Here is a 7,827-nt window from a genome sequence, read left to right as displayed (position 1 = left end):
TAACTTTTTTACCTCATGTCTTGATAAAAAAAAATTAAAAAATTATTAAAATAACATGCTCTAGACGAGGCTAAGTTTACCACAACCATCTCCAAAAAAGATTGATCTTTCATCAAATTTTTATCAAAATCTTTTTAAAAATTCTCCACTTATTCCAAATTTTCCTTTTTTTTTTTAAAATATCAAATTAGATGAAAAAGAATCATCTCCAATGCTTCATCGTTTTCAATTTTCATCCAATTCAAATTTGATGAATTGTCAATTTTGTTAACATGTATAGCTGTAAAAGACCTTGCATCTGTAAAGGCCAATGTGTAGCTGTAAAGAAGAGAACTTCACTTTAGCTTTAACTTCTCTCAATGTAAATTACCAGGCATCCGATGCTAATTGTCTCCCTCTCCTCTCTATAAAGAGAGGGAGCTTGCTCTCTTGTAATTACACTGAAACATAATATAACAACACAAACTTTCAGTCCCTCTCTTTTTCTCTCCCTCGTTACCAACCTTACATTCTCTCTGTTCTCTTCCTCGTTACCAAACTCACATGGTATCAGATCTTAGAAACACAATTCTGGCATCCCTCAATTTTAGGTCTTAGTTCCGTACACAGTGGACTATACCAAACAGCTCGGAATTTCCCTACGATCCCAACGGCACCAAGCCCATCACCAAACAAGCCTTCACGCGCTCTCACGCGCCGCTTCTTCTCTCGGCGCGTCTCTGCTTCCGTTGCCACTCTCACACGCGCTGCCACGCGCCTTCCATCCTGCCCTGTCGTGCGCCGCACCTGCTACCGTGCACCAGCGTGCGCCGTTCGACTACCGTGAGCCACGCGTGCGCCGTTCCGCTATTGTGCACCCGCGTGCGCCATTCTGCTAACATACGCTGCCAGTCCCCTCTGCTACCGTGCGCCGCACGCCCTTCCTGCTAACGTGCGCCGCTGACCTCATTTTCCACCCTGCTGACATCATCCCTGCACAGCCCACCTTTCCTAGCTATTTTCGACCTTCCGGACTCACTGGTACACTCTGTTTTACCTAATTTTGCTCCTACAGGTCTCTCCCTATCCATTTAGCCCTCCTCCACTATTATTATGGATCGTCCTGATGCCTCCCATCCTATTTCCGTTATTTTGGATGGTTCCAACTATGTTCTATGGGCCCAAGCCATGTCTTCCTTCCTCAAAGGAAAGAAGCTCTGGCGAATTATCACCGGGGACATCACCCAACCGGTCAAAGACACTGCTGAAACCACTATTTCCCCTGCTACTCCTACATATGAAGATCGCCTTGAGGAATGGGACAGTAAGAATTATCAAATCATTACCTGGTTTCGGAATACGTCTGTTACCTCTATCAGTCTTCAGTTTGGCCGCTTTCAGCTTGACTCTGTCACCACTCCTGCCAAAGATATCTGGGATTTTTTGAAAGAACGCTACCAGACTACTGGTCTTGCTCATCAATATCAACTTCAGAGCCAACTTCATCGGATGCGCCAAGAATCTAGTCAGTCCATCAATGACTTCCTCTCTCAAATGTACTCCGTTTGGGACCAGCTTGCTCTTTCTGAACCAACTTGGCCTCACCAAGAAGATGCTGTTTTATTTACTGCTTATCGTAATCAGCAAAGGTTGGTGCACTTTCTTATGGCTCTCACTTCATCTTTTGAGCCTGTACGTGCCTCTCTTCTTCATCGCCATCCCTTGCCCACTCTGGAACAAGCTATGTCTGAGTTGCTATCAGAAGAGACTCGTCTTGGTACTCTCCAACCTCATCATGTGGACTCTGTTCTTGCCACTCCCCCGTACCAACCATCATTCCCCCAGTGGACCACTGCCTGTCTCTACTGTCAGAATCGGGGCCTTCCTTCCACACATCTCCTGGTCAATTGCCCAGTCAGAACCTGCCGATATTGCAACAAACTTAGTCCTGGTCATCTGCAACAGGATTGTTTTCGCCATCCATCCCGCTCATCCTCCAACAACCACTCTTCTCGCGGTGGTTCTTCTCGGGGGAGCTTTCATCGTTCCAGGAACCAATCTCATCCTGGGAATCAGTTTCCTCACACCGCCACTGCTGCTGCTGCCGCTGAGGGTTTTTCTGAGTCTCCGGCTCCGTCTACCCCTCTCTTTTCTCCAACAGATGTCGAGGCCATGTTCAAACACCTTCTCTCCCCTTCTGGTACACCTCCTCCTACTGCTTTGTCTGTAATTCCAGGTAACACTTCTTGGTATTTTGATTCTGCTTGTTGTAATCATATGACCTCCAGTTCAACTATATTTTCTTCTATCTCTTCCTCTCCTCATATTCCCTCAATTCAAACTGCTGATGGTTCTCTCATGACTGTCCGTCATCTTGGTACTGTTTCCACATCTTCCTTAACTTTACCTCAAGTTTATCATATCCCTGCTCTCACTTTAAACCTTATCTCTATTGGTCAATTATGTGAACTTGGTCTAACTGTCACCTTTTCTGCTACTCATTGTTTGGTGCAGGACCCTCAGACGAGGCAGACTATTGGGATCGGCCGTAAGCATGGACGTCTCTATGAGCTCATTCACCTTCATGTTCCTGCCTCTCCTCAGATTGCTGCTCCTGCCTCTGCTTCCTCATTATCTCCTTTTCAGCTTTGGCATTGTCGCTTAGGACATATTTCTATTACTCGCTTAAAGTCTTTGGTTTCTAGTGGACAATTGGGTCATGTAATTCCAGATACTTTCGATTGTATACCCTGTCAACTTGCCAAACAACCTACTTTATCATTCAATAAAAGTACTTCTGTTTCCTGTGCACCTTTTGATCTTATACATTCAGATATTTGGGGCCCTTCCCCTACCACTACTATGGGGGGATCTCGTTATTTTGTTGTTTTCATTGATGATTTTTCACGGTTTACCTGGATTTTTCTCATGAAAACTCGGTCTGACCTCAAAACTATTTATTATCGATTTGCTCAAATGATCCACACCCAATTTTCTAAAACCATCAAACTTTTTCGCTCCGACAATGCTATGGAATATCGGGATTCAGATTTCCTTTCTTTTCTTCAGAGTCATGGTACACTGCCTCATCGTTCCTGTGCTGGCACGTCCCAGCAAAATGGCCGTGCTGAACGGAAACATAGGCATATTCTTGACACTACTCGCGCTCTCCTTCTTTCTTCTTCCTGCCCTGAAAACTTTTGGGGGGAAGCTGCCCTCACTGCTGTCTACACTATCAATTGTGCTCCTTCCCCTGTCATCCATAATCAAACTCCATTTGAACGTCTGCATGGCACTCCTCCTCCCTATGCTAATCTTCGGGTTTTTGGCTCTGCCTGCTTTGTTCTCCTTCAATCTCATGAACGCACCAAGCTTGAACCGCGTTCTCGTCTTTGTTGCTTTCTTGGGTATGGAATTGAACATAAAGGCTTTCGCTGTTGGGACCCTCTCTCTAAACGTCTTCGTATCTCCCGCCATGTAGTGTTTTGGGAGCACCAAATGTTTTCCTCCCTCTCCTCATTTCACTTACCTGCACTTTCCACTAATGTACTGTTTACTAATCCTTCCATCGATCTCTTCTCTGATGATTTTGATACAGGTCCCTCTGTCATTGAGACGCCCTTGCTCACTCCTGCTCCCCATCAGACTGCTCTCCCTGAAGGTCCCCCTCTCCCTGCACCATCTCCTTCTCCACTGGTTCTTCCTCCCACCGATCCTCCTACGGGTCGACCACACCGGGTAACTCAACCTCCCATCCACCTTCGTGATTATATTGTTGGGTCTGCTGCCTTTTCTACTTATGAACCTACCTCCTATCGTGAGGCTTGTACTAATCCTCTTTGGCAGCAAGCTATGACTGATGAACTTCAGGCTTTGGACAAAACTCATACTTGGGATCTTGTTGACCTTCCTCCTGGCAAAACTGCGATTGGCTGCAAATGGGTTTACAAAATCAAGACTCATTCTGATGGCTCGATTGAACGCTACAAAGCTCGTCTTGTTGCCAAGGGTTTCAATCAGGAATATGGGATTGATTATGAGGAAACCTTCGCTCCTGTTGCTCGGCTTACCTCTGTTCGCAGTTTACTGGCTGTTGCTGCTGCTCGCCACTGGGAGCTTTTTCAAATGGATGTCAAAAATGCCTTCCTCAATGGTAATCTTCTTGAGGAGGTCTACATGCAACCTCCCCCTGGGTCTACTTTTCCCCCTCATAAGGTTTGCAAACTACAGCGTGCCCTCTATGGCCTCAAGCAAGCACCCCGTGCCTGGTTTGCTAAGTTCAGTTCTACCATTCATGACTTTGGGTTCACCTCCAGCTCCTATGACTCTGCTCTTTTTATCCGGACTACTCCTCATGGTACCACTCTTCTCCTTCTGTATGTGGATGATATGATTATCACTGGTAATGATGCCGCTGGTATTCTCCACCTCAAACGCTTTCTCCACCGTCAGTTTGAGATGAAGGACCTTGGTACTCTCAACTACTTCTTAGGCCTTGAAGTCTCTCATGATCCTACTGGCTCTTACTTATCTCAGGCCAAATATGCATCCGATCTTCTGGCTCGTGCTGGTCTTACTGATTGCAAAACTACATCTACTCCAGTTGATCCTCAGATTCGTCTCACTCCTCTTGACGGGGCTCTCCTCCCTGATGCTACTCTCTATCGTCAGCTCGTCGGCAGTCTTGTCTATCTCACAGTAACTCGTCCTGACATTGCCTATGCTGTTCACATTGTTAGTCAGTACATGTCGGCTCCTCGCACTCCCCACTATACTGCTCTCCTTCATATCCTTCGGTACATCAAAGGCACCCTGTTCCATGGCCTTCACTACTCTGTTTCCTCATCTCTGGAACTGCGTGCCTTCTCTGATGCTGATTGGGCTGGGGATCCTACGGATCGACGCTCCACCACGGGCTTCTGTTTCTTCTTAGGGGATTCTCTTCTTACTTGGCGTAGCAAAAAACAATCCCTCACTGCCCGTTCTAGCACCGAAGCTGAATACCGAGCTCTTGCCGATACTACTCAAGAACTTCTCTGGCTTCGCTGGCTCCTCACTGATATGGGTATTTCCTCTTCTGGCGCTACCGCTCTTTATTGTAACAATCAGAGTGCTATTCAGATTGCTCACAATGATGTTTTCCATGATCGCACCAAGCATATTGAGATTGATTGCCATTTCATTCGACAACATGTTACACGTGGTACTGTTCATCTTCTCCCAATTGCTTCTGCCGATCAACCTGCTGATATCTTCACTAAGGCTCATTCTCCTGGGCGCTTTCGTGATCTTGTTTCCAAACTCAACTTGGTCGATGCCTACCCTCCTTGAGTTTGCGGGGGGCTGTTAACATGTATAGCTGTAAAAGACCTTGCATCTGTAAAGGCCAATGTGTAGCTGTAAAGAAGAGAACTTCACTTTAGCTTTAACTTCTCTCAATGTAAATTACCAGGCATCCGATGCTAATTGTCTCCCTCTCCTCTCTATAAAGAGAGGGAGCTTGCTCTCTTGTAATTACACTGAAACATAATATAACAACACAAACTTTCAGTCCCTCTCTTTTTCTCTCCCTCGTTACCAACCTTACATTCTCTCTGTTCTCTTCCTCGTTACCAAACTCACATAATAACTTTTCGTACTTTTTATCTCAAAACATGTTTCTCAAATACAAATCAAATAATAACTTTTTTACCTCATGTCTTGATAAAAAAAAATTAAAAAATTATTAAAATAACATGCTCTAGACGAGGCTAAGTTTACCACAACCATCTCCAAAAAAGATTGATCTTTCATCAAATTTTTATCAAAATCTTTTTAAAAATTCTCCACTTATTCCAAATTTTCCTTTTTTTTTTTAAAATATCAAATTAGATGAAAAAGAATCATCTCCAATGCTTCATCGTTTTCAATTTTCATCCAATTCAAATTTGATGAATTGTCAATTTGATGAAAAAAATGCTCTCCCTTGATTTGATTAACATTTGATAAAAGGATTGAAGATGAATTTGGAGCACTTATTCATCAAATTTTAATTTCTTCAAAATTCTCAACCACCGTTGATATGCAAGAACGGAGAGAGAGAGAGAGAGAGAGAGAGAGAGGGCTGGTTTTGGATCTCTATTTGCCCAACCCCAATAGTGTAGCTACTGCTAGTACTAGTATATATATACATCATTGTTTGAACAACAGCCCTGAGCTTATTGAACCGGAGCTAATTCAGTGACTACCTGAGGTTCAGGTAAACACTCTGCCTCTTCATCATCCTCGTTTCTCTCTCTCTCCCTCTCACCCCTGCTTCCAAGTCACTGAATTTTCGAAGAATGAAGTGAGCCTTGTACCGTTGAAGACAATGGCCCCGTTTGGTGTAACATATTATAGGTTATGACTTTAATCAGGGTTGTTAATCTGTTTGGTGTACTTGTTGGATTATAGATTTAAATTACTGAGTAGTGTTTGTTAAATAAGTTGTGAAATATCTTTTTTAATTAATTTTTATTTTTTGTTTATTTACATTTCTCATAAAAAATAATAATAATAATCTATAGTCCATTTGAGTTTTTTTCTATTTTTAAAAAAATAAAAAATAAAAAAATTTAAGAGTATAACCATAAATTAACATGTCCACAGCAGAAGCTAATAATCAGAAGCAAGGGGTGAACAGCTTCTCAGAATAGCTTTTTTGAGTTAAAATAAACTGTTAGAATCAGAAGCTGTTTGAAATAAGTTTAATCAAACAGTCCAAAATAATTTTTTCCAAGCTAAAAGTCATAAGTTGGCTCTAAAAAGCTGAAACAAACACCCCTAATGGCCCGGTGTTTAGGATTCGTTTGGCATCAAGTTAAAAAGGTCACATTTTTATCTTTTATAATTTTTTAAGGTAAGTTACATCCACACTCCTTAAGGTTTGGTTTAATTACTATCCACCTCATGACGTTTTGAAAATTACATTCTTATTCCTATGTTTAATAGTCTCATTTCACAAATTCTTTACTTATATAAAAGGTAACAACTCTTAGTAGAAAAATAGAAAAAATTACATTAAAAAAAAAAGTAAAGGAAAGGGAGAAAAAAAAGAGAAAATAAAGCAAAAGCAAAAAAAGAAAAAGTGTATAAGTTCAATATCTTCATTCCGTCTAAATAATTACAATGATCGGGGGTTAGTATAATTTTCCAAACGTTAGGGGTGATATGTATTAAACCCAAACCTCAAGGAGTGTAAGTGTAATTTACCCGAATTTTTAAAAATTGTCACCTTGTTTGTTTTTTTGAAAATCAAATTTTTTTATTTTTTAAATATACTTAAAAATTCATTTATATATTTTTTGTATTTTATGATTTTTTTTAAATTATATAAGTTTTTATACTTTTTAAATATATTAAGATTAAGTAAATTTAAAAATTTAAAAATTAATTAAAATAATTTTAAAAATTATTAAAATTATAAAAATACGAATTAAAAACTCATAAAATTATTTTTTAAAACTTTAAACCAAACAGATTCTGTATTTTTTTGGTTGCTCTAGTGCACAAGAGTTAAAAATTAAAAATAATAATAATAATAATAACTGTTTTTTGGTAGATTTTTTTTAAAACATTTTTTTATTTTTATTTTTTGCTTACTTTTTTAGTTCATCATTTTCCGAGTAAAACCTAATTTTTAAAAAAAATTCTCCAGAAATTCTGAATAAAAAATCTAACCCTAAACACTAATAAACACTCACTAAAATAGATTCGATTAGTCCACTAGGCGTGTGCTACTTCAGGGTTGATTTGGGAAAAAAATGGTGTACCCAATTATTTTTGATAGATTGAAAATTCTGTAATCTACCGTGAACCAATCTATTTTCA

This window comes from Camellia sinensis, chromosome 4 (assembly GCF_055761805.1).
Source record: "Camellia sinensis isolate YWXY chromosome 4, ASM5576180v1, whole genome shotgun sequence".
Classification (NCBI taxonomy): domain Eukaryota; kingdom Viridiplantae; phylum Streptophyta; class Magnoliopsida; order Ericales; family Theaceae; genus Camellia; species Camellia sinensis.
Note: the sequence above shows the minus strand (reverse complement) of the source record.